Genomic DNA, 26,411 nt, shown 5'->3' with positions numbered 1-26,411 from the left:
AAGTAATTTATTTTTTAATGATAATTTCTGCTTACTCATTTTCCTTCCTGTCGTAGGATTAAAATAAAAAATGAACAGGTACTTATTGAAGTGTGTAACATTTTTCTGATATCACACCTTTAGTAGTTTTTGGAACGGCAGATCTAATTGTCATCATAAAACATTGTGATCATAAAACATTCGGTTTTCCTAATGTCTCAGTGATCCCAAAAGTTCATAGGGATAGAGTTAAGCAGTTGTGCAAACTCAGATGCTTTTTGGGGGAGAGACAGAAAAGTAATTCTGCACAACAGAAAGGGGCAAGTGATAGATATTCCAATGTGAAGTCAAAAGAACACGGATGAAGAGGACTTAACCTCAACTCTGTGGGCATCCCTGTTTAAAGTGATGAAATAGAGGCTTCCCTGGTGGCTCAGTGGTGAAGAGTCCGCCTGCCAGTGCAAAAGATACAGTTCAGTCTCTGGTGGTCTGGGCAGACCCCACATGCATGGAGTAACTAAGCCTGTGCACCACCGCTGTTGGCGCTGTGCTCTAGAACCCAGGAGCCACAGCTGCTGAAGCCCGTGCTCCACACGAAGAGAAGCCACGGCAATGAGAAGCTTGTGCTCTGAAGCTAGAGAATAGCCCCTGTGGCTGCAACTTAGAAAAAAGTGCATGCAGCAACGAAGACCCAGCCCAGCCAAAATAAATAAATAAGCCAAGTTATTTTAAAAATGATATAAATAAATTGAGATTTGCAGCTGATTGTGGTGATAAACTTAGAAACTCAGGTCAGATTGAAGTATCTTATCAAATGTTAACTTCCATGAGAATAAAGGGATGTAACTGTCCTATGCTTATCTGTCCTCTTAATGAGATGTGAAATGTAATGGGGGTGGTGGTTGCTTTAGGATGTCTTTTTGAGGTGAGGGAGGTTCTCGCAAAAGATTGAAGTTTTGAAGTCCAAGGATTTTTGCCTATTCTCCTGTAGTTGCCACAGATTCATCATGAGACATATACTTTATATCAACTTTTCATGTCGTTTAACTAGTCACTCTTCAATTTCTTGAAAAACATTGCTTAGCTCTTATTATCAGGACTGGAACTAGCAACTGATTTTTGAGGAAAGGATTTATGTTGTATAATCCAGTAATGGTAACATGCAATATTTGTGGAACACTTATGTGTCCTGTACTGTTCAGCAGTTTTCATGCACTACTTTAAATTGACCTTCACACTGCCCACCTCGAGAAGGGGGTACTTTTATGATCCATATGTTAATGGTGAATAATCTGCTTTCTGGTAATAGGCATGATGAGGTCAGTGGTAATGATCCAAAAGGATCATAATCAGAAAGTATGAATGGCGGCCTATTCCCAAATGGAGGTTGTAGAAGATCTGGTGAGAGGGTCTGGCCTGGAGTGTGGTTGGTGGCCATGTGGGAGTGCTGGTTTCTAAATGGACCAGGCACAAGGCCACTGTGGGGTTTGCTGCTGGAAGTCAGAAGTGACCGCCTGGAACCGACAGAAGACTGTGATACGTGGATGGGGTGTAGCACCTAGGATACAGACTGTGTTAGGACACACAGGAAAGAAACAAATTCTCTGGATTTCACACAAAGGAGACTTTAGAAGGAGTAATCAATGAGATTGTCCTTTGGACCCTGTTGTGTTCAGCTATGACTGGATCAGCCAGCCTTCGGCGAGCCTTAACAGTGATCAGTATAGCGGGCGGCTCACTCATTCAGCAAATATTTATTTAATGTAAACTGCTTGTCAACTACAGTTCTAAATTCTGAGGATACATAAGGGAATAAAACCCCAAAGAAACACTGTCTTTGAGTGGAGCTTATGGACAAATAGGGAGATTTAGGTAATAAGCGCAATAAATGAGGAATGCTATGGAGATAAACAGAACACAAACATGGAGGGGAAGGAGCATTGCATGGGGGCAGGGGGCAGTTTAAGATCTTAAATTGGATTCTCAGAAGAGGCTTCATCAACAAGGTGATGATGGAGTCAAGATTTGAGGAAAGAAGGAATGGGCCCTGCCTCTGCTTGTGGGCAGATCAGACCAGACATGGGGTAAGCTTTAGGGCAAGGACATGCCTTCTTGTTTATTAAAGGAAGAGTGTGGATGCCAGTTCCTGGACCCAAGAAAACAAAGGGAGATGAGCAGGTGAGTTCAGAGAGGTACCATGAGGTCCTCATGGACCATTACTAGGACCTTGGTTTATGCTCCATATAAAATGGGGAGCCACTGGAGAATTTTGGGCAAAAGAGAGACATGCTCAATTTGAAATATGCTGTATTTTAAAAGGATACATCTGGCTGCAGTATTGAAAACTAACTATAAGGGCTCAAGAATAACCTTGCTAATTTGCTCCAGTCGTATCTCATCTCAGACACTATCAAAGTAATGCTCAAAGTCTCCAAGCCAGACTTCTACAGTTCGTGAATCATGAACTTCCAGATGTTCAAGCTGGATTTAGAAAAGGCAGAGAAATCAGAGATCAACTTGCCAACATATGTTGGATTATCGAAAAAGCAAGAGAGTTCCAGAAAAAAACATCTACTTCTGCTTTATTGACTACGCCAAAGCCTTTGACTGTGTGGATCACAACAAACTGTGGAAAATTCTTAAAGAGATGGGAATACCAGACCACCTGACCTGCCTCCTGAGAAATCTGTATGCAGATCAGGAAGGAACAGCTAGAACTTGAAACAGACTGATTCCAAATCAGGAAAGGAGTGTGTCGAGGCTGTATATTGTCACACTGCTTATTTAACTTATATGTAGAGTACATCATGAGAAATGCTGGGCTGGAGGAAGCACAAGCTAGAATCAAGATTGCTGGGAGAAATAGCAATAACCTCAGATATGCAGATGACATCACCCTCATGGCAGAAAGCGAAGAAGAACTAAAGAACTTCTTGATGAAAGTGAAAGAAGAGAGTGAAAAAGTTGGTTTAAAACTCAACATTCAGAAAAATAAGATCGTGGCATCTGGCCCCATCACTTCATGGCAAATAGATGAGGAAACAATGGAAACAGTGGCTGACTTTATTTTTTGGGGCTCCAAAATCACTGCAGATGGTGGCTGCAGTCATGAAATTAAAGACACTTTCTCCTTGGAAGGAAAGTTATGACCAATCTAGACAGCATATTAAAAAGCAGAGACATTGCCAACAAAGGTCCATCTAGTCAAAGCTATGGGTTTTCCAGTAGTCATGTATGGATGTGAGAGTTGGATTACAAAGAAAGCTGAGCACCAAAGAATTGATGCTTTTGAACTGTGGTGTTGGAGAAGACTCTTGAAAGTCCCTTGGACTGCAAGGAGATCCAACTAGTCCATCCTAAAGGAAATCAGTCCTGAATATTCGTTGGAAGGACTGATGCTGAAGCTGAAACTCCAGTACTTTGGCCACCTGATGCAAAGAACTGACTCATTGGAAAAGACCCTGATGCTGGGAAATATTGAAGGTGGAAGGAGAAGGGGATGACAGAGGATGAGATGGTTGGATGGCATCACTGACACAATGGACATGAGTTTGAGTAAACTCCAGAAGTTGATGATGGACAGGGCGGCCTGGCCTGCTGCAGTCCATGGGGTCACAAAGAGTTGGACCCAACTGAGCGACTGAACTGAACTGAACTGTCTGACTCTTTGCGACCCCATGGAGTGTAGCCCTCCAGACTCCTCTGTCCATGGGATTCTCCAGGTAAGAATACTGGAGTGGATTGCCATGTCGTCCTCCAGGGGATCTTCCTGACCCACAGATTGAACCCCTATCTCTTATGTCTCTTGTATTGGCAGATGGGTTCTTTACCACTGGTGCCATTTGTGAAGGAACCCAAGAATAAACTTAGCAGAGGCTATTACAGTAATTCAGGTGTGAGATTATCTTGTCTTAGATTGCCATGATGGTAGCAGTGCTGATCAGATTCTGGATATATTTTAAAGGCACTAAGATACAAGGTATGAAATAAATTGAAAATATAAGATTACTCCAACATTTTTGATGTGAGCATTTTGGATGATGACATTGTCCTTGAAGTTGGCTTCAGAGTCATCAGCTTGTTCGAATCAAGATGCAGGCAGAGACCAAGTCACAGAGGCCTTTAAGTTATCATTTTTACCACAGCCCTGAGATAGCTGACTGGTGACTACAGCCACCACTGTCTAAATAGTGACTAGGGTTCAGATTATAATTTATACCCAGAGTGACTGGACTTGGAGACGGTCCTAGTCCTGAGGTCATTGGTAAGGAAGGGACTGGGACATAGCTGGATAAGCATGAGATACAAATAAGTAGGTAAAGAGAGCGTGTGAGATAAGAAGCCTGGCTGGCTGATGACCCAAAGCCTGATAAGGCAGGAGGTTACAAAACCTGCAGAGAAGCAGAGCCTCCCAAAGGCAAGTGTTAAGCAACCACATATGCTGATCTGGTGAAGTAAGACAACTGGGAAGGTGTTTGTTGGGACCCTTTCTTGAGAGGTCACTGTGGATCATATGTGTGGAGGAGTAGGAGATGTACCCTGGAGAGCTTGGCATTTTCGACAACAGGGAATGTGGAGGGAGCAGAGTGGGGCTGAAAAAAGAAGGCAGAGGGTGTTGAGATCAAGCTGTGAAGATCCTTCAGTCCCGCTTTGTGAGTATGGATAGTGGGAGGCCATGAGGTTTCTGGGTGATACCATCACATCTGGTCTTGCACATATTAACATTTTGTTGGTTAGTTAAAATGTAGAGGGAAATATAAGTAGGTTGTAACAAATGTTGGTATAAAGCTCACCAAGAAGCTGATAATGGCCCAGAGCTGAAGATCTCTTCTTGAAATGAGAATATATTATACCTTCAATTTCTTGCAGAGGTAGAATACTATAACTACTTAATTCAGTATCTTAAGGAAGGTGATTTGGGGGAGTTATTTTTAAATGTCCTAACTGTTTGATTTTAAGTCAATAAAATTTATTTCTGAATAAAAACTTACAACTATATACTATACTATATATAATTTATATGTATCTATTAAATCTTTGTTAAGTTCAAGACACTCTACTAGGTCATACAAGTGGAAAAAGAAATGCTTCAAGTGGTATAGAGTCTAGTATTTGGGGGATATGGTAAAAGATTTATGGGAGATTTATAGATAAGAGCTTGAGGGTATTGGCCATTATGTGAGTGACCTATGTGTTACAAAGGGTCTGGGTTTTATTCCAACTTTTTTACTCTATGTATCAGAGTGTTATAGAGATACTTCTTAAAGTTGCAAAGTAGAAAAATATTTTGCCAAAATATTTATTGGCAAACAGGGATTACTAGTTCAATGAATACATAGAATAAAAGTTTACTTTTTCTTATCATCAGAATATACACACTCCTTATAGAAAATATGGGGAAAATACAAGAAAGAGTTCAGAAAATAAAATCTAGGTATTTTCTTCCCTCTAAGATATAAATTGATGGACTGGAAAATACACACGCACCCGTGTGTATTTTATATGTGCGTGTAAATCTCTGAACACCCAATATTACATCTCTGACATAGAATGTTCATATGTAATATTCTTGAGATCATACTTGAAATTATGTATAACAATTTGCCTCCTGACTTTTCCACTTAGGACTTTTCCCATAATAAAATACTTGCTTTCCTGTGCCAATAAGCGGTGGCATAGAACAGGGGCAGTGAAGGGTGCCTGGGTGCAGGTAATAAGGAAGTTCATTGCCTCTTGGGAATTTGAAAACAGTAATAAGACTGAGTAAAAGGCAGTCTGCTTTTTTATGACACTGCAATGGCAGTTGTAAATAATATCAGTGATAATGTCCTGTTTCTCAGCAGGGCAGCCTCTGCTGTAGGCAGAGCAGGTCCTTCTGTCTAGGTCCGTCCCCACCCTCCTCCCACTCCTCTGTACATCAGTGCTGATATGATGAGAATCTCAGGAACATTCCTTTAGAAATGAAGAAAGCCTCATAACCGTCTTTGTGTAATTATTAGCTACTTAATAAGGACTCTCGAAGCTTTAAAAGCAGAGAAATCAGTAAGTGTACATTTTCTTTCTAAACTTTGTTTCAGGCTATATTTATGTCTTATTAATCATCACCTATCAATTTCCCCCTAATAAGTCAAATGAATATTTTAAGCAAGTAAATAAATGTGAACATGCAAAAACATTGCCATTTGGCTAAATATCAATCCAATATGTGCTACTGGAAAATCCATAATCATGGGAAACAATCAGTGTCTGTGTCACAGTACATAGTCATAATCAAGCCGCCTGAAATTCAAGAATGGTTACTTTAAAAAAAAAAAAAAAAAGAACAGAATATGAACCCAGTGACCATGTAGCCTTTTTACAATAAACAGTTGGAAATTTGAAGAAGCCCAAAAGTTCAAAGTCACTCAACTGATTAGTAACCCTCAGGACAGATTATCTTTAGGTGTCTTGATTCCATTCCCAAACTCTTACATCCTGGGTTGCTTCTCTACTGGGAAGGAGCACTAAATTTGTTCCTGACATTAATACTATCCAGCATTTATTGACTGGTACATGCCAGGCAGTATAGTAAGCTCTTTATATGTATTGACATTTATATTCACAGCAGCTCTCTCAGATAGGTACCTCTGTTGCCTCCTTTCATGGGTGAAGAACAAAGAGGTTAATAACTTTTTACTAGGATTTGAAGTAGGAAAGGCGATGCTGGAACTTGAACCCAGACAGAGCACCTAGTAGTCCTTGCCTATTGGTACCGGACAAACCACTGAATTCTCAGGACACTTTTGTGCAGGTCTTATTATGTTTGGGTCCTGATGATCTACCTGATGGAGTCCAGGTGGACAAACGTGGCATATACGAGGCTCCTCCTGTTGAAGGTGGCTCCTCCTCACCTTTGCCCTTTATCTCCTTCCTCATTCCTCCCATCACCTGACTCTCCAGTGTTACTGCACTGCCATTCTGCAGGCTTTCCATGGCAGCTGATTGTGTCCTGATTTTCAACATGATTATTCTCTGTGGAGCATCCCTTTGCTTATTCTTTGCCTCCCATTCATCTTTTAAAATCCTTGTTCAGTTTTACTTGCTAGCTGAGCTCTGATCAATTCCCTCACCAGATTTGGATTCATCAGTTGCCCTATGATATTGTCACGTTTATACTTGTCCTTGGGATTTTAGATGAGCTGTGTTCTCCACTCTACCATAGGGCTCAGGGTTCTTTACCCATTATTTTCTTCTTCTTCTTCTTTTTCTTAAAGATAAGTAATTGTTTAAAATTCATTTCCTGCCTTACAAATAGCTGAGAAAAGAAAAGAAGCAAAAAGCAAAGGAGAAAAGGAAAGATATAAGCATCTGAATGCAGAGTTCCAAAGAATAGCAAGGAGAGATAAGAAAGCCTTCCTCAGCGATCAATGCAAAGAAATAGAGGAAAACAACAGAATGGGAAAGACTAGAGATCTCTTCAAGAAAATTAGAGATACCAAGGGAACATTTCATGCAAAGATGGGCTCAATAAAGGACAGAAATGGTATGGACCTAACAGAAGCAGAAGATATTAAGAAGAGGTGGCAAGTATACACAGAAGAACTGTACAAAAAAGACCTTCATGGCCAAGATAATCACGATGGTGTGATCACTCAGCTAGAGCCAGACATCCTGGAATGTGAAGTCAAGTGGGCCTTAGAAAGCATCACTACGAACAAAGCTAGTGGAGGTGATGGAATCCAGTTGAGCTATTTGAAATCCTGAAAGATGATGCTGTGAAAGTGCTGCACTCAATATGCCAGCAAATTTGGAAAACTAAGCAGTGGCCACAGAACTGGAAAAGGTCAGTTTTCATTCCAATCCCAAAGAAAGGTAATGCCAAAGAATGCTCAAACTACCACACAATTGCACTCATCTCACATGCTAGTAAAGTAATGCTCAAAATTCTCCAAGCCAGGCTTCAGCAATATGTGAACTGTGAACTTCCAGAAGTTCAAGCTGGTTTTAGAAAAGGCAGAGGAATCAGAGATCAAATTGCCAACATCCACTGGATCATGGAAAAAGCAAGAGAGTTCCAGAAAAACATCTATTTCTGCTTTATTGACTATGTCAAAGCCTTTGACTGTGTGGATCACAATAAACTGTGGAAAATTCTGAAAGAGATGGGAATACCAGACCACCTGATCTGCCTCTTGAAAAAGCTATATGCAGGTTTAGAACTGTACATGGGACAACAGACTGATTCCAAATAGGAAAAGGAGTACGTCAAGGCTGTATATTGTCACTCTGCTTATTTAACTTCTATGCAGAGTACATCATGAGAAACGTTGGTCTGGAACAAGCACAAGCTGGAATCAAGATTGTCAGGAGAATTATCAATAACCTCAGATATGCAGATGACACCACCCTTATGGCAGAAAGTGAAGAGGAACTCAAAAGCCTCTTGATGAAAGTGAAAGAGGAGAGTGAAAAAGTTGGCTTAAAGCTCAACATTCAAAAAACTAAGATCATGGCATCTGGTCCCATCACTTCATGGGAAATAGATGGGGAAACAGTGGAAACAGTGTCAGACTTTATTTTGGGGGGCTCCAAAATCACTGCAGATGCTGATTGCAGCCAGGAAATTAAAAGACACTTACTCCTTGGAAGGAAAGTTATGATCAACCTAGATAGCATATTCAAAAGCAGAGACATTACCTTGCCAACAAAGGTCTGTCTGGTCAAGGCTATGGTTTTTCCAGTTGTCATGTATGGATGTGAGACTTGAACTGTGAAGAAAGCTGAGCACCAAAGAATTGATGCTTTTGAACTGTGGTGTTGGAGAAGACTCTTGAGAGTCCCTTGGACTGCAAGGAGATCTAACCAGTCCATTCTAAAGGAGATCAGCCCTGGGATTTCTTTGGAAGGAATGATGCTAAAGCTGAAACTCCAGTACTTTGGCCACCTCATGCGAAGAGATGACTCATTGGAAAAGACTCTGATGCTGGGAGGGATTGGGGGCAGGAGGAGAAGGGGACGACAAGATGAGATGGCTGGATGGCATCACTAACTCAATGGACATGAATCTGAGTGAACTCCGGGAGTTGGTGATGGTCAGGGAGGCCTGGTGTGCTGCAATTCATGGGGTCGCAAAGAGTTGGACACGACTGAGCAACTGAACTGAACTGATGTCACCATATATTCAACTCATGCAATCACCATAATAAAGAAGGTGTCACAAGATAATTTTTTAACTAATTTTATTAGAGTATAGTTGCTTTATAGTATTGTGTTAGTTTCTGTTGTACAACAAAGTAAATCAGACATACATATACATATATTCCCTCCTTTTTGAATTTCCCTCACATTCAGATCACCCCAGAGCACTGATTTCCTTGTGCTTTACAGTAGCTTCTCATTAGTCACCTGTTCTGTATATAGTATCAATAGTGTGTAATTGTCAATCCCAATCTCCCACCTCCTCCCACTCCCCCTTCCCCTTGAGTATCCATATATTTGTTCTCTGCATCTGTGTCTCTATTTCTGCTTTGCAAATAAGGTCATCTGTATCATTTGTCTAGATTACACATATACCTGTTAATATATGATATTTGGTTTTCTCTTTATGACTTACTTCACTCTATATGATACTCTCTCAGTCCATCCATGTCTCTGCAAATGACCCAATATCTTTCTTTGTGTATGGACTGATATCCAATATCCATTGGATATATGTACCACATCTTTATCCATTCCTCTGTTGATGGATGCTTGTGTTGCTGCCTTGTCCTGGCTGTTGTAAATAGTGCTGCAGTGAATACTGTGGTGCATGTATCTTTTTGAATTATGGCATTTTCTGGATATTGCCCAAGAGTGGAATTACTGAATCATATGGTAGTTATGTATTTAGTTTTTTAAGGAACCTCCATACTCCTCTCCACGGTGGCTGTATCAGTCTACACCCCCACCAACAGTGCTTGAGGGTTACCTTTTCTCCACACTTACTCCAGTATTGTTTGTAGAATTTTTTGAATGGGGCTTAGCGTTTGAAACTGTATTGAACGTCTTTACTCCTTAATCTCTAAGAACTGCTTCCCTGGATAAATCCTTGATGTGAGGACTTTCCAAGCGACTCCCTTTCAACTGCTAGCTTTTCCCCGGCAGAAGTCTAATGTAGGCTGTCATCTCTTTTAATCTGTTTTCTTCAGAGAGAGGAGAAAAAGAAAAAAAAAAAAAAAGAATCTATGATCTTAACTGCCCCCTGCTGTGCTATTACTCTGATTTCTATATCTTTATTTCATATTTATGGTTACTTCTCTCTGCTTTCCAGCATGACACTCTGAGTGAGTTGCTTGCCTCCATCCTGTTGCCGTTCTCTCTCTCATTTTTTAATCACTATACTTCCTTCGGGTGTAGGTCATCAAGTGTCTCTGCGTCTTTCTTTCTCCTTCCTCTCGCCTCTGCAGTCTGGGCCTGTGTTCCATTCCTTTCTAACCCGGTGCCTCAGCGTCCACTGTTGTGCACGTGGTTAAGACACTCCAGCCACTTTTTAACAAACCCCAGCCTCCTCAACTTCTCTGTAAGCACTGGTCACCTCTCATCTCTTGCCATTGTTCACCTTGACATTCCTCTCTCTTCATTCTGTTTCTTCCTGTCCTTTTGTGGCTGTCTTTCCCTCTCCTTAAAGCGAATGTTTCAAAGCTTTTAACCCCTGGCTCTGTTCTCTCTGCACGTTATCCCTCGGCGCGCCTTTCCCATCCACACCTCCTCCTGTTTACAGCTCTGGTATGGACTGTCTGCTGAATGTTGCCCATTAATTTTTTCTGACTGTCCCATATCTTTACCTACAGGGCTCACTGGGCTTTCAAATGCAGTTGTGTCCAAAAGAGTTTATGACGTTCACTGAACGTTTTCTCCTGTCTTCTCTCTGTGTGAAAGGCATCATCACTTTCTCTGATACCGAGGCCACCTTGGAATCACATGTGACTCAATCTTCTCTCACCGCACACCTCCAGTTTTGCCATCAGGCCCTGAGGTTTGGGCCTCTGCCACGACTCCCTCCCTCTAATTCTCTCCGTTGCTACCGCCCAAGTTCTGCTCTCAACTTTCCATGGTTAATTACAATAGTCCTTCTAACTCATCTTGCTACCTAACAATTCTGCTTTCTCCAGCATCCCTGCAGTCACTTGCCGGAAGGATCCACGTCATCCTTCTCTGATGACAAGCCCCTGTACCTTTGCTTTGTGTGAGTGCCACAGAAGCACCGAGGCATCCAGCATCTGCCCCTGTAGCTTTGACATCGGCCATTTTCTACCTTTAAATATTCGCTTCTGCCCTTCCCTCTTCCAGAAATGCTCTTCTTTATCTCTGCCTACTGGTACTGTATATACTTGGGGCACACAATCTTACTGTTGTCTGTGCTAATATGTCCACAACTCTTAACCGTCCTCCTTCTAAAAGTAGAGCTGAATTCCCTTCTCCTTGAGTGTGTTCTCGACTGAGTGACTCCCCTGTAATGAATAGAAGATGGGAGAAGTGAGACCAGGTGATAAGTAGGATATCTTGATTACTCCTCTCTGTCTGGATGATTTTTGCTTTGAGAGAAGTCATCTGCTGTGTCATGAGGTCCTTCAGCAGTTTATACTGCCAGTTTATACTGGCTCCATAGGGCCAGGAACCAAGACCTCCTACAACCGATGTGTAAATGAACCCCCTTGGGAGCAGATACTCCTAAGCCAGCCTCAGATGACTACGACCTTGGCTCTAAGTCAGAACCACCCAGCTAACTTAAGCCACTCTCACATTCTTCACCCACACAACTGTGAGATAATTAATGCTTGTTGTGTGAAGCCACTGCATTTTAGAGATAATTCTCTATTCAGCATTAGATACCTATTATAAGAAGCCTAGTGAGATGAGATTACATCTGAGAAATCTTTTGATTTATACCAATGATGTGTTCCTTGACACAGACTATTCCTATTATAGTTATTTGTTAATCCATTTTATAGTTGATGTATTAGGACATGTTTTTACAAGTCTAAACTGTTTAATAATGTGCAGAATGCATATTATGTTTAATAACTGTGCCAAATGCATCAGCACTTATAACATGAACCAAATTTCTGATATCAGTCAGTTCAGTAACTTAACACTTTATATCTTGGTTCTAGAGATGATCTTTGCCAAATCAGCTGCTGGTTGTTAAAAGACATTCTCAGCATCACAAGTTTCACATTTCCAGTGATGATATATGCCCGACATCTATGGACCAATTTAAAATGTTACGCTTCTACTAAATCAGGTTATATACAGAGTCAATTTCTAAATTAAATTGAAGGTCAAATATCTGAACAAAATGATGCAGATGGAAAGTGGCTTTTTATATTAAAAAAAAATCCTTCTAAAGTTTAGCACGTAGGATTCTCCTTTGACAATATCTATGTGAAGAGAAATACAAGGAACCTTTGGAGTCCTTTCTCATGCACATGTGAATACATGTGAGGCCTCAATATTTATTCCTGTAATCATCCTGCTCCTCTCCATTCTGAAAGTGGTTTGACACTCAAATTACTTTAAGTGTTACAAGTGCTAAAAAATAATTGGTTTTGTGTCACCTTACTTGAACCTTAATCAATATGTTTTATGGTGGTTGGAAAACTGTATTGTTTAATTATTCCATGAAAGAGACTGGTTTTTTTTTTCCATTTGGACGTTTACATTTGTCTGTTAGTTTGAGGGTTAATTTAAGGGTGAGAGAGAAGAGTTTCTTCCTGGCTCATATTTAATAGTGTGTCTTTTGCACTTGAATCCCTTAAGTGCTATGGTGTATGCAGCCAGTGACCTTCAGTCCATTGATTTAAATGACTTTCCCAGTGTCCCGTATCTAAATTCACGAAGCAACAGATCTGCCCACAATTTACAAACTCCAATTCCTAGAAGCAATTTTTTTTTCCTGATAGATGGTATATGTAGTCTATATGGATACTAATGAGTCTCTTAATTTTGTTTAGGATGATAATCACTAGGTAAATTGGGGAAATATAATCTACCTTCTGTAACATATCCTGTTTGTGATGTCTGCCAATAAAAAATGCACATATGCCAAAAATGGTATAAATACAATATAGTTTATGCAGGTGTCTTATATTTGAGAGAACATACTTGAGGAGATTTTAATTAAAAATATGTGTCATCTTAGGGAATATAAGAAACAGAACTCTACAGAAATGTGCCTTAGCCATCTGGTATTTGAATTAACATTTTTGTTCTTTACTGGAATAGAATACAAAGCCTGTATATCCAGTTTTCAGTAGATGACATATTAGAAAGAGTAGTAGACCCTTGGAATTGGGCTGCTAATGAAGAATGGCTTTGGCCAGAAAACTATTGGAAATAAGCAGGGTAAAATTTGGTATGATACCTTTCAGAAAGAAACTTCAGAATATGCAAATGTATTTGGCAGCTTAGGGCAGGGATCATGAATATGGGCATGAGCCCTGGGTCCCGACTGTCTGGCGTTCAAACTCAGCTATCACCTAGCCTTTTCTATGCATTAGGTCTCATGCTACATGCCTGAAAGGTTTTTATTTCATTCTTGAAAAGACTCTGGGGTATGCTTTATTTTCCCATTTTTCAAATAAAGAAGCTGACATTTCAAAAAGTTAAGTACTTTGACCAAGGCTAGCGTGATAGTTCCAAACCTGGAACCAAATTATTGCCAGGGCATTTATAGATACTTTATTGCCTTGGACTCTGTAACTCAGAAGGGATGTGGGAAAACAACCATGGTAACATCCAAAGTGTGGATGAGTGAGAATTTGAAGAGACGGTCACTGCTGGGCCTGAATAGAAGTTTCGGTTTGCCTGGGGCAGGTGTATTCTTGGGAGGGTAAAGGGACAGATTCGATACCCCATCAAGATCCCTTCTGGTTTTTTTTCATTTCAGTCTTGCAAAAATTGCTATTATACTGTGTTGCGGGCTTCCCAGGTGGCACTAGTGGTAAAGAATCCACCTGCCGATGCAGAAGACACAAGAGACGCAGGTTTGATCCCTGGGTCAGGGAGATCCCCTGGGGAAATGAATGGCTACCCAATCCAGTGCTCTTGCCTGGAGAACTCCATGGACAGAGGAGCCTGGTGGGCTACAGTCCATGGGGTCACAATGAGTCGGACACGCTGAGCACACTGTCCAGTCTGTACTGCGTCATCCTTCCTTGAGCCTTGTACATATCTTTTTATAATATACATCAGGTTTTTCTGTTCTCAGGTAGATGTGCTAGCTTGTGGTTCTGGCTTTTATTGTCTCAGGGCAGTTTGTGTTCAAACATGATTGTTGCGCCAGAGAATTTTGACATACACTCAAATATCAAGGCATCATATATTCTGAAAATAAACTTGCCAAGTTCATGTTCATAGTTTTTGGTTGTATGTGTTGTAAATGTGTGTAATGGTTGTCTCTGTTGAGAGAGGCTTCATCTAAATTGGGGGAAAATGGGCTCTTAAACCAAAACTTGAAAACCTTGGTTGTTGTTTAGTCTTTAAGTTGTGTCTGATTCTCTGTGACCCCATGGACTGCAGCATGCCAGGCTTCCCTGTTCTCCACTGTCTCCCAGAGTTTACTCAAGCTCAGGTCCATTAAGTTGGTGAGGCCATCAAACCATCTTATCCTCTGTTGCCTCCTTTTCCTCTTGCCCTCAATCTTACCCAGTATCAGGGTCTTTTCCAGTGAATCAACTCTTCACATCAGGTGGCCAAAGTATTGGAGCTTCAGCTTCAGCATCAGTCCTTCCAGAGAAAAGCATGGCAAAGCCTGAAAAAAAATCATTGGTTAAAATACTTTATACTTTATCAATTGCTTAAAACTAAAGTACACACCAGCATGCTACCTTTGCAGATCAGGCTGCCTATTTATAGCACTCATCTAGAATGATGCAGAGAATCAAGAAATAAGGAAATCAACCCTAGAACAGCCAAAGTAGACATGAAAGATCTACAGCTTTTTGGTGGAACAGGCCCCTTAGTCCCTTATGTGTCTGTGCATGCTCGGTTGCTCAGTCATGTACAGCTCTTTGTGACCCCAGGGACTACAGCCTGCCAGGCTGCTCTATCCATGGAATTTTCCTGGCAAGAATCCTAGAATCTTCCTGACCCAGGGAGTCCCTTATATTATACAAAATTCAAATTAGCTCTTAAATCTTTACAAACCCGATCAGATTACAAATATTAAATTAGAACACAAGGAGCCATGCTGTCAAGAAAGAAAGTGTTAGCTTGACATCCTGATAGCAAGAGAAACACAGTAAGAACCGTACGAAGGAATAACATAAGCGAAGCCTCACAAGGCCCTAGAATACAGCAACTGCCTCTGCAATCAACCTTTAATACTGTCACTGTCTTACAGTACATTTAAATACTATCAAATGTGAATCATATTCAGCCTACTACTATGCTTGAGAAGTCAGGGAAGATTTATTCTTTTTTTATTAACCATTTTTTAAAATTGAAGTATAGTCCATTTACAATGTTTTGTTAGTTTCAGGAGTACAGCAAAGTGACTCAGTTGTGTGTGTGTGTGTACACACACATGTATAGATATATATTGTTTTCCATTATAGGTGATTACAGGATATTGTATATAGTTCCCTGTGTTATACGGTAGGTTTTTGTTGTTTATCTATTTTATATATGTTTGTGTATATATCAAGAGAAAATTATTTTGTATTTAAGAATGTTATCAATCTAAAATTGATAGAATAAAAGCAACAAACATATTTTGGTGTTTAGTTACATTTCAATAATTATTAGGAAAATTTACCTGGTTTGAATTTACATATGTTACCCCCAATTCCTTGGAAAGACCTTCCTTAATAAAAATCAGTTGCATTTGTTAAAAATTAAACATAATTTGATATTATGGTCGAGTCTAGATTCTAAGAAATCACATGGAATCCGTACAGCCCAGAATAGTATAAGATTACTTTTGACACCATCCTGTTAGTGTTTAGTGAAATGTTGTTTATTTCCTTCCCTTTCATCTTTGTGGTTCTTATTTCTATTGTTCTTGTTTTCCTACTTGTTACTGCTACATTCCTTCCCAGATCTTTTTCTGAGACCCATTAGGTTACTTAGTCTGGTCCGCAGACCTAGGACAGCTTTAGCAGCCAGGACTGCTGCCGCCCTGGGGTGGAGTAATCCACCATGTGACCCGATAATAGAAAACATCAACAGCAGTATCTGGAAAGTAGGGAGGCCAGAGGTGGACGACAGTTCTGGGTACCACAATTAACCTAAAATAACATTTGCAATATTCTTGCTGAGAGTAAAAGCCTTGATTGCATAGCTGTATATCCTGAGTAGTTTAAATGTTTTAAATTGGAGAGCTCATAAAAAAAATAAATAAATAAATGAGATTAAAATTTCTGACATGTGCTTATATATTATTGTGTTCTCTACAAATCGAATATAGGGACAGAGGACTCACACATTTTTCTTACAGCTTTTGACAGAAACTCTGGTAACAATTTTTGCGTGAAAAATTCTGTGGATGTCTGGAAAAAGACAAAAGAACATGAAAACCTAGCTGTTACGTTAGCTGTCAAATTCAGGTCAAAGTGTTTAAGCTTTCATTTGGTGAATATCCTGGAACTTCCAGTCATTCTGTTTTTGTCTAGACCAGTAGGATAATGTGACGGTAAAAAAAGACATGTCAGTAACACCGATGCATCTGCCAGAAGAAGTATTAAAAGGCGTCTTTCTGCCAGAAGAATTAAGCAGGGCACATGCCAGCCAGTTCACAGCCAGCAAAGATTTTGGCAAGCAGATAGTGATTAGACATGTATGAAATAAAAATAGTACCTGTACTGTTTTCCTAATTAGCAACCTTGAAAGTTATGGAATTTCGATGTGATAATTATAGCATACTGAAGGAAAACAATCAATTATGGGGCCCCAAGAAAAGAGCAGAATAAGGGAAATATCCTCCCATCCTCTACTCAGGGTGGCCTTTCTTAGAGTGGCTAATGTATTTTCTTCCTCCTCCTGGGGGTATTTAGCGAAACTTTTTGTCTTATGTAGGGTTTAATTTCTAAGGATACAGTATGGTTTTCCTGTATATTGCCTGGGAATTAATCTGAAATGAACCAGAACCTTCTGGCATAGCTGAACCCACCTGTTGCTCCTGTCCAATGCTCTTTCCTGCCAAGCTGTCTGCAGCTCAGAGAAGAGTTTTCTGCCAACCCCACATCAGTGCAGGAAGCACAGGAGTCCATGGGAGGCTTATCACTGGCTCTGTTCAGGTGTGAAGCAGCCTCAAAGATGCTCAACACTTGGCAGAAACTCAGATTACAGAGATGGCTGGTCTTTGTAGGTCATGTGATATTTGTGAAGATTTGGGACAAAGGTCAGAAAGAATGAAGTGATGTGACTGGTGGAGACCTCAGGACTTCGCCATCTTAGTGTACTGAGCATTCCACATTTAGTACTTCCCCAGATGAGCATCTTCCTCTACCCCACTTCCAAATCAGATGTTGCGTTTACATTTTCTGACTCTATCACCATCTTATCACATGTTGAAAAAACATACAATGTCAGAGTTTTGAGCTAAGTTTTACTGGGGGCAAAATGAGGACTGTAGCCTGGGAAACATCATTTTAGATGATGTTGAGAAACTGCTCCGAGGTGGCGAGGGAGAAACTAGGATATAAAGGAATTTTGCAACAAAGGGCAGGTAGGTGGGAACATCAAAATATTGTTAACATCAAAATATTGTTGTTGTTCAGTCACTAAGTCATGTCCGATTCTTTGCGATCCCATTGACTGCAGCACACCAGGCTTCCTTGTCCTTCACTCTCTCCCAGAGTTTGCTCAGACTCGTGTCCATTGTGTCGATGATGCCATCCAACCATCTCATCCTCTGTTGCCCCCTTTTCTTCCTCCCCTCAATCTTTCCCAGCATCAGAGTCTTTTCCAGTGCGTCAGCCCTTTGCTTCAGGTGATCAGTGTATTGGAGCTTCAGGTTCAGCATCAAAAGATTATTGTTAATTAATGAAAACCAGATATGTCAAGTTAAGGAGTTCAGTGCTTTTCTATGTATGGGAAGATGCAAGAGTCTGGGCTCCCTGAAATCATTCCTTTGAATCTGGGGAGCTATCTGGGGCCAGTATCCTGTATTTTCACATCCTGGGTTTCCTCAGGGCTTCCCTCTTCACATTGGAGAGGCACAATTGCTGATGACTATGAAATCCTTGTTTACTGATGTGGCAGGAAATATTCCATTTCTCACATGCAATCAAAATAGTAACTCAACTATGCTGCTAAGTCACTTCAGTCGTGTCCAACTCTGTGCGACCCCATAGACGGTAGCCCACCAGGCTCCTCCATCCCTGGGATTCTCCAGGCAAGAACACTGGAGTGGGTTGCCATTTCCTTCTCCAAAACTCAACTATACTCCAATACAAAATAAAAATTAAAACCAAAAAAACTCCCAAAATAATAACCTTGAAATTAATTGATTTAACTCCTTCCTCTCTCCCATACTTCCCTACACCCATACAAATTTTTATGAAAACTTGGTTCTTTCACCAACACCCTGCCCCTAGTGCCTCTGCTCAACTTCAGACTTGCATAATCTCTTGTCTGGTCTGGTTTGGGAGCCTGTCCTGTGTTCCTCTATGGTCATCCTTCCTGTTGATTTCCCCTTAGCCTTTACATTTTAGTTAACACATCTCTGCTGAGCATTTCTTGAACTTCCTGGGTTTGTTCACTGTTACCTTCCAGGCTCCTGTGCACATCTGTGTAGCCCTTAATCTCTCTGTGATTCAAATCTTTGTTTATGCCTCTGTTTCTCCAACTAGACGCTAAAGTCCTTGAGAAAGGAACTTCATCTTGCATACTTTAAAATTCCTGATCCACAGTGAATACACAGTGTATTTCTTAAATAAAAATGAGAAATAGAAAGATGGGTCCTGATTTGTCATGAAACCCAAAATCAGTGGTATAAACTGATAAAGTAGAAATTAGGAAAGCCTTATTATATTTTACATGAACTTTATTACAACCTTTATGCAAATGGGAGAATTGGTTCAAGGTTTTTCCAAATATTTCTCTCTTAAGTGTCTTAGAAATCACATGCACTGAGAGTTTTGGATGTAATAGTAAATGCAGCAGCGTGAAGCTTGATTCAAAATGCTCATTTTATCCTTAGTCATACCAAGTAATAAAGTGCGTTTTATCCTTTGTCATACCCTATAATCCAGTGCCTTCTTTACTTAGGTCTAACTGTTCTGTTCAAAAGCTCATGAAAATTGCCAAACTGAATGCTTTCAAATGTTCATTCTCAGAGTTTCATGACTCAAAATAAATTGAGCTCCAAGGACCAAATGACTGACAGCACATTTTTAATCACAATGAAATGAGATGATTCAGTTTATTTTTTTTTAAATTTTTTTAAAATTTAATTTAATTTTATTTTTTAACTTTACAATATTGTATTGGTTTTGCCACATATCAAAATGAATCCATCACAGATATACATGTGTTCCCCATCCTGAACCCTCCTCCCTCCTCCCCCCCGATACCATCCCTCTGGGTTGTCCCAGTGCACCAGCCCCAAGCATCCAATATCGTGCATCGAACCTGGACTGGTGACTCGTTTCATATATGATATTATACGTTTCAGTGCCATTCTCCCAAATCATCCCACCCTCTCCGTCTCCCACAGAGTCCAAAAGACTGTTCTATACATCAGTGTCTCTTTTGCTGTCTCGTATATAGGGTTATCGTTACCATCTTTCTAAATTCCATATATATGCATTAGTATGCTGTACTGGTGTTTTTCTTTCTGGCTTACTTCACTCTGTATAATAGGCTCCAGTTTCATCCACCTCATTAGAACTGATTCAAATGTATTCTTTTTAATGGCTGAGTAATACTCCATTGTGTATATGTACCACAGCTTTCTTTATCCATTCATCTGCTGATGGACATCTAGGCTGCTTCCATGTCCTGGCTATTATAAACAGTGCTGCGATGAACATTGGGGTACACGTGTCTCTTTCAGTTCTGGTTTCCTCAGTGTGTATGCCCAGCAGTGGGATTGCTGGATCATAAGGCAGTTCTATTTCCAGTTTTTTAAGGAATCTCCACACTGTTCTCCACAGTGGCTGTACTAGTTTGCATTCCCACCAACAGTGTAAGAGGGTTCCCTTTTCTCTACCCCCTCTCCAGCATTTATTGCTTGTAGACTTTTGGATCACAGCCATTCTGACTGGCATGAAATGGTACCTCATTGTGGTTTTGATTTGCATTTCTCTGATAATGTGTGATGTTGAGCATCTTTTCATGTGTTTGTTAGCCATCTGTATGTCTTCTTTGGAGAAATGTCTCTTTAGTTCTTTGGCCCATTTTTTGACTGGGTCATTTATTTTTCTGAAATTGAGCTGTAGGAGTTGCTTGTATATTTTTGAGATTAGTTGTTTGTCAGTTGCTTCATTTGCTATTATTTTCTCCCATTCTGGAGGCTGTCTTTTCACCTTGCTTATAGTTTCCTTTGATGTGCAGAAGCTTTTAAGTTTAATTAGGTCCCATTTGTTTATTTTTGCTTTTATTTCCAATATTCTGGGAGATGGGTCATAGAGGATCCTGCTGTGATGTATGTCAGAGAGTGTTTTGCCTATGTTCTCCTCTAGAAGTTTTATAGTTTCTGGTCTTACGTTGAGATCTTTAATCCATTTTGAGTTTATTTTTGTGTATGGTGTTAGAAAGTGTTCTAGTTTCATTCTTTTACAAGTGGTTGACCAGATTTCCCAGCACCACTTGTTAAAGAGATTGTCTTTAATCCATTGTATATTCTTGCCTCTTTTGTCAAAGATAAGGTGTCCATATGTGCGTGGATTTATCTCTGGACTTTCTATTTTGTTCCATTGATCTATATTTCTATCTTTGTGCCAGTACCATACTGTCTTGATGACTGTGGCTTTGTACAGAGCCTGAAGTCAGGCAGGTTGATTCCTCCAGTTCCATTCTTCTTTCTCAAGATTGCTTTGGCTATTCTAGGTTTTTTGTATTTCCATATAAATTGTGAAATTATTTTTTCTAACTCTGTGAAGAATACCATTGGTAGCTTGATAGGGATTGCATTGAATCTATAAATTGCTTTGGGTAGTATATTCATTTTCACTATATTGATTCTTCCAATCCATGAACATGGTATATTTCTCCATCTATTAGTGTCCTCTTTGATTTCTTTCACCAGTGTTTTATGGTTTTCTACATATAGGTCTTTAGTTTCTTTAGGTAGATATGTTCCTAAGCATTTTATTCTTTTCGTTGCAATGGTGAATGGAATTGTTTCCTTAATTTCTCTTTCTATTTTCTCATTATTAGTGTATAGGAATGCAAGGGATTTCTGTGTGTTGATTTTATATCCTGCAACTTTACTATATTCATTGATTAGTTCTAGTAATTTTCTGGTGGAGTCTTTAGGGTTTTCTATGTAGAGGATCATGTCGTCTGCAAACAGTGAGAGTTTTACTTCTTCTTTTCCAATTTGGATTCCTTTTATTTCTTTTTCTGCTCTGATTGCTGTGGCCAAAACTTCCAGAACTATGTTGAATAGTAATGGTGAAAGTGGGCACCCTTGTCTTGTTCCTGACTTTAGAGGAAATGCTTTCAATTTTTCACCATTGAGGATAATGTTTGCTGTGGGTTTGTCATATATAGCTTTTATTATGTTGAGGTATGTTCCTTCTATTCCTGCTTTCTGGAGAGTTTTTTTTTTTTTATCATAAATGGATGTTGAATTTTGTCAAAGGCTTTCTCTGCATCTATTGAGATAATCATATGGTTTTTATTTTTCAATTTGTTAATGTGGTGTATTACATTGATTGATTTGCGAATATTGAAGAATCCTTGCAACCCTGGGATAAAGCCCACTTGGTCATGATGTATGATCTTTTTAATGTGTTGTTGGATTCTGATTGCTAGAATTTTGTTAAGGATTTTTGCATCTATGTTCATCTAAAATGGGGAAGGAAATAATCACTCAAGTCCAAGAAACCCAGAGAGTCCCAAACAGGATAAACCCAAGGTGAAACACCCCAAGACACATATTAATCAAATTAACAAAGATCAAACACAAAGAACAAATATTAAAAACAGCAAGGGAAAAAAAAAACAAAACAAATAAAACACAAGGAAATTCCCATAAGGATAACAGCTGATTTTTCAATAGAAACTCCTCAAGCCAGGAGGGAATGGCAAGACATACTTAAAGTGATGAAAGAAAATAACCTACAGCCCAGATTATTGTACCCAGCAAGGATCTCATTCAAGTATGAAGGAGAAATCAAAAGCTTTACAGACAAGCAAAAGCTGAGAGAATTCAGCACCACTAAACCAGCTCTCCAACAAATACTAAAGGATATTCTCTAGACAGGAAACACAAATAGGGTGTATAAATTCAAACCCAAAACAATAAAGTAAATGGCAACGGGATCATACTTATCAATAATTACCTTAAACGTAAATGGGTTGAATGCCCCAACCAAAAGACAAAGACTGGCTGAATGGATACAAAAACAAGACCCTGACATATGTTGTCTACAAGAGACCCACATCAAAACAGGGGACACATACACACTGAAAGTGAAGGGCTGGAAAAAGATTTTCCATGCAAATAGAGACCAAAAGAAAGCAGGAGTAGCAATACTCATTTCAGATAAAATAGACTTTAAAACAGGCTGTGGAAAGAGACAAAGAAGGTCACCACATAATGATCAAAGGATCAATCCAAGAAGATATAACAATTATATATGCACCCAACATAGGAGCACCACAATATGTAAGAAAAATGCTAACAAGTATGAAAGGAGAAATTAATAATAACACAATAATAGCGGGAGACATTAATACCCCACTCACACCTATAGATAGATCAACTAAACAGAATGTTAACAAGGAATCACAAACTTTAAAAGATGATTCAGTTTAAAACAAAAGTCAAGCCTGATGTATGAAACAGGTTAAAAGAGTTTATCCCATGATATATAGTTTATAGATGATTACAACATGCAGCATCACATTTAAAATCAACTAAAATTTTATGAAAATGCACCTTTGACGTGTTCAGTGAGAGCATGTACACAAAGGTATTCATGCAATGACTATTACGGCATACTTCAGGGTAAGGCACTACTTGAAAACAGGAGCGAAAGCTTGTCTCTCTTTAGATCATGGCCTTTCAGTGGATGGAGTGATGGGAAGAGAGTGAGGTGTCCCCCGCCTTATCCCAGCCCTGTGGCCCCAGAGCAGAATTCTGGGGGCCCTTTTCAAGCTACTCATTCACGGCCTGACAGGGGTGGTGGTGTACAACCTCAGTGTGTAAAGAAAGCGTTCACTTGATGGGAGTGTGGTATTCTTGAGGAGGATTGAGGCAGAAAAAAAATGAGAGGGCTACTGAAGAATGAAGTCAGCAGTTGGCAGGATTTCCTTCTCATATTTCCAGAAACACCAAAAATAAAACACTTTTTTTTTGTATTTTTACATACTCAGATGAAGCGTTCATAAAAATAATAGTTTTGGTGCCACAGATTCTGTCTTTGCTGTTAATCAAGTAAATGTTGATGACTGAGTGGAGGAAAAGGCACCTGTCAATGACACTACACACACACACACACACACACCCATGTGTATGTATAACAAATACACAGAGCAAATAAAATGCTTGATGGTGGAGGCTGAATTGACTGTGCTTTCGGCTCAAATGGCAGCATGAATCAAATAAGTTCTCTTAGCAAGAACTGAGAAATGCAAAAGCTGATGCTTGTGTTGGGCCATCCCACTGACCTGGTAAGAATGGCTGGGAAATGTGGGGTGCAGGGACCCCATGTGTAGCCACCCTGGCGTGTTCAACATTCAAAGCAACTCTAATTGTGTATTAGGAGTTTAAAGGGCAACCATAGGTCAACGTTTAAATTTTTTCAATAGATCATGACTCTTCTTTGACACTTGTCAACTTTACTGACTTACTGAGTTCTTGGCAACAAAAGCTTTTGTTGACACATATGTGGAAAGAAGTGAGAATCCGCCTATGTGTCTCACCAAATCAGTATTCTTGAATAAGCTACAAAGAAGAAGTCTAAAGGTTAAAGATGACACATGTCTCAGAACTCAGTTAATATCGATCCTGCTTTTTAGGCTATTCTTGAGTTCTTTGGCTCTCCTTTTAATACATTTATGTTTTCCTAGACTGGAAACACCGTGGGGACTGGGGAGTTGAGAAAACGTGTAGTTCAGTATAGAATCCCAGTCAGTAAGACTACCAGGTTGACAAAGTTGCTCAACATTTAAAAAAAAAGTGTATTACTATCCTCTTGAAGCAAATATGGTGAAAGCCTGTTACAATAAAGCAAGTAGATGATTGATCCTCATATCCCCTGAAACCATTATGTTAAAGAACTCCTTGTTGGGACTAAGCTGGTGGCCCAGCTGCTAAGACTCAGTGCTCCCAGTACAGGGGGCTCAGGTTTGATCCCTGGTCAGGGGGCTAGGTACCACATGCTACATGAGACCCTACCCAGCCAAATAAATGAATAAACATTAAAAAGAATTTCCTGTCAAAGGAAAAAATATATAACATGTTATATACTCAGGGGAGAAATTTTTTTTAATGTAATAATACAGCATTGCCATGCTATGAAAAGTTTATAAAATAAATTATGTAGGTTCTTATGAAAATAGTGTTGCTTTCTTTATTCAATCCTTTAATATTGAACAAAAGGGAAGAAAGAGCAGTTGCTGACTGAAGTTAGGTTGTTGAGGCACTAAGTTCTTCCTTGCAGTGGCTTTGAAGAGAAGTCAATATTTTACATTCAGAACATTTTTATTAATCAGATTTATAAAATAATGTAAGGTCATTAAGCACTTTAACTCTGACAGGTTGACATTGTTCAGTGATAGGTATGTCATTTGCACAGCAAGTAGCTAAGTTGACAGACTATTTTTCCATCCAGGAGTCGTCCCTCCTCTGCCTCCACTTCAAGCTGAAAGAGGTCAGCTGTCTTCCCATCCTTGGATCTTTCTTATTTAGGGAGGTTAAGACCAACTTCATTTTCACTCATGATTTGTGAATTGCCATCATTTGCTTGAATCACTTTCAACACAATTTTTTTCTTTCTTTTCTTTTTTGGTACAAAAATTTCAAATAGTTTATTTCCATTATTCTTCCTTATGTCTTTTGTTTTATATTGGCGTATAGTTGATTTACAATGCTGTGTTAACTTCAGGTGTACAGTAAAGTAATTCAGTTATACATATACATGCATCCATTCTTTCTCAGATTGTCTTCCCATATAGAGTTATAGAGTATTGACTAGAGTTCCCTGTAATATATAGTAGGTCCTTGTTGATTACCTATTTTACATATAGTAGTGTTTATCTGTTAATCCCAGACTCCTGATTTATCCCGCCTACCACACTTCCCCAATGGTAACCATACATTTATTTTCATGTGTCTTATTTCATCCAGCTCCCAGCTAAGGGGTTACCTTATTTCTATTTAGTCACTAAGTTGTATCTGACTCTTTGCGATCCCATGGACTGTAGCCCACCAGCTCCTCTATCCATGGGATTTTCCAGGTAAGAATACTGGAGTGGGTTGCTGTGCCATCCTCCAGAGGATCTTCCTGGCCCAGGGATCGAATCCACGTGTCTTCTGTCTCCTGCATTGGCAGGCGGGTTCTATACCACTAGCGCCGCCTGGGAAGCCCTTATTTGGTCAAACATTTGGTCCTGTGTGTCTGTGTCTTGTCTCTGACGTTGACATTCAATTGCCTGCTGTGAGAGACAGAATAAAGCTACTCCCCAATGTTGACTCCAAAAACAAGACCAATTCCCCAAGCACCCCCACCTTCTCTTTCAGAGCTGTGAATCTGTAAATCATGAATTCACTTCTATTAATCTTGGATCGTATTTCCATTGTTTGACCCTAACAACTTCGAGAAGTAGACATTTAATGAATTCAATATCTATTATATGGAATTTTTTCTTATCTGGAAATTCATTAGTAGGAATTGTCCAAGTCTCCCATGATCTCTGTCTTCAGCTCTATTGTGATCATAGTCTGAGAATTCTGTCAATTTGCTATGATTATGGGAGAGGCTACATGCCCTTCTTAATAATTATGGTTATCTTGTTTTCAACAATTTTCAAAACTTTCGTATAGGTTCTAAGATAAAAGAACTATTGAATTCCAGAAAGACCTCTTTTATTTTGTGAATCAGACTATCCTTTGATTTTATTCCTAGTTCTCCCCTAGTGATGGGCTTCCCTCCTAGCTCAGTTGGTAAACAATCAGCCTGCTGTGCAGGAGACCCAGGTTCGATCCTTGGGCTAGGAAGAGTTTCCTGGAGAAGGAAATGGCAACTGACTCCAGTATTCTTGCTTGGAGAATCCCTTGGACAGAGGTGCCTGGCAGG

The 26,411-nt window shown here is 39.7% G+C and overlaps 1 protein-coding gene across 1 annotated transcript in view; it reads left to right on the top strand.

Annotated features, from left to right (window-relative positions):
* Window positions 1-26,411, top strand: part of FAM83B (family with sequence similarity 83 member B) — a 96,470-nt gene that overhangs the window by 36,077 nt on the left and 33,982 nt on the right. The gene's annotated exons all lie outside the window — the stretch shown is intronic.

Source organism: Bos javanicus, chromosome 23 (assembly GCF_032452875.1).
Source record: "Bos javanicus breed banteng chromosome 23, ARS-OSU_banteng_1.0, whole genome shotgun sequence".
NCBI lineage: Eukaryota > Metazoa > Chordata > Mammalia > Artiodactyla > Bovidae > Bos > Bos javanicus.
The sequence above is the reverse complement of the archived record's forward strand: the minus strand, read 5'-3'. Positions and strand labels throughout refer to the sequence as shown.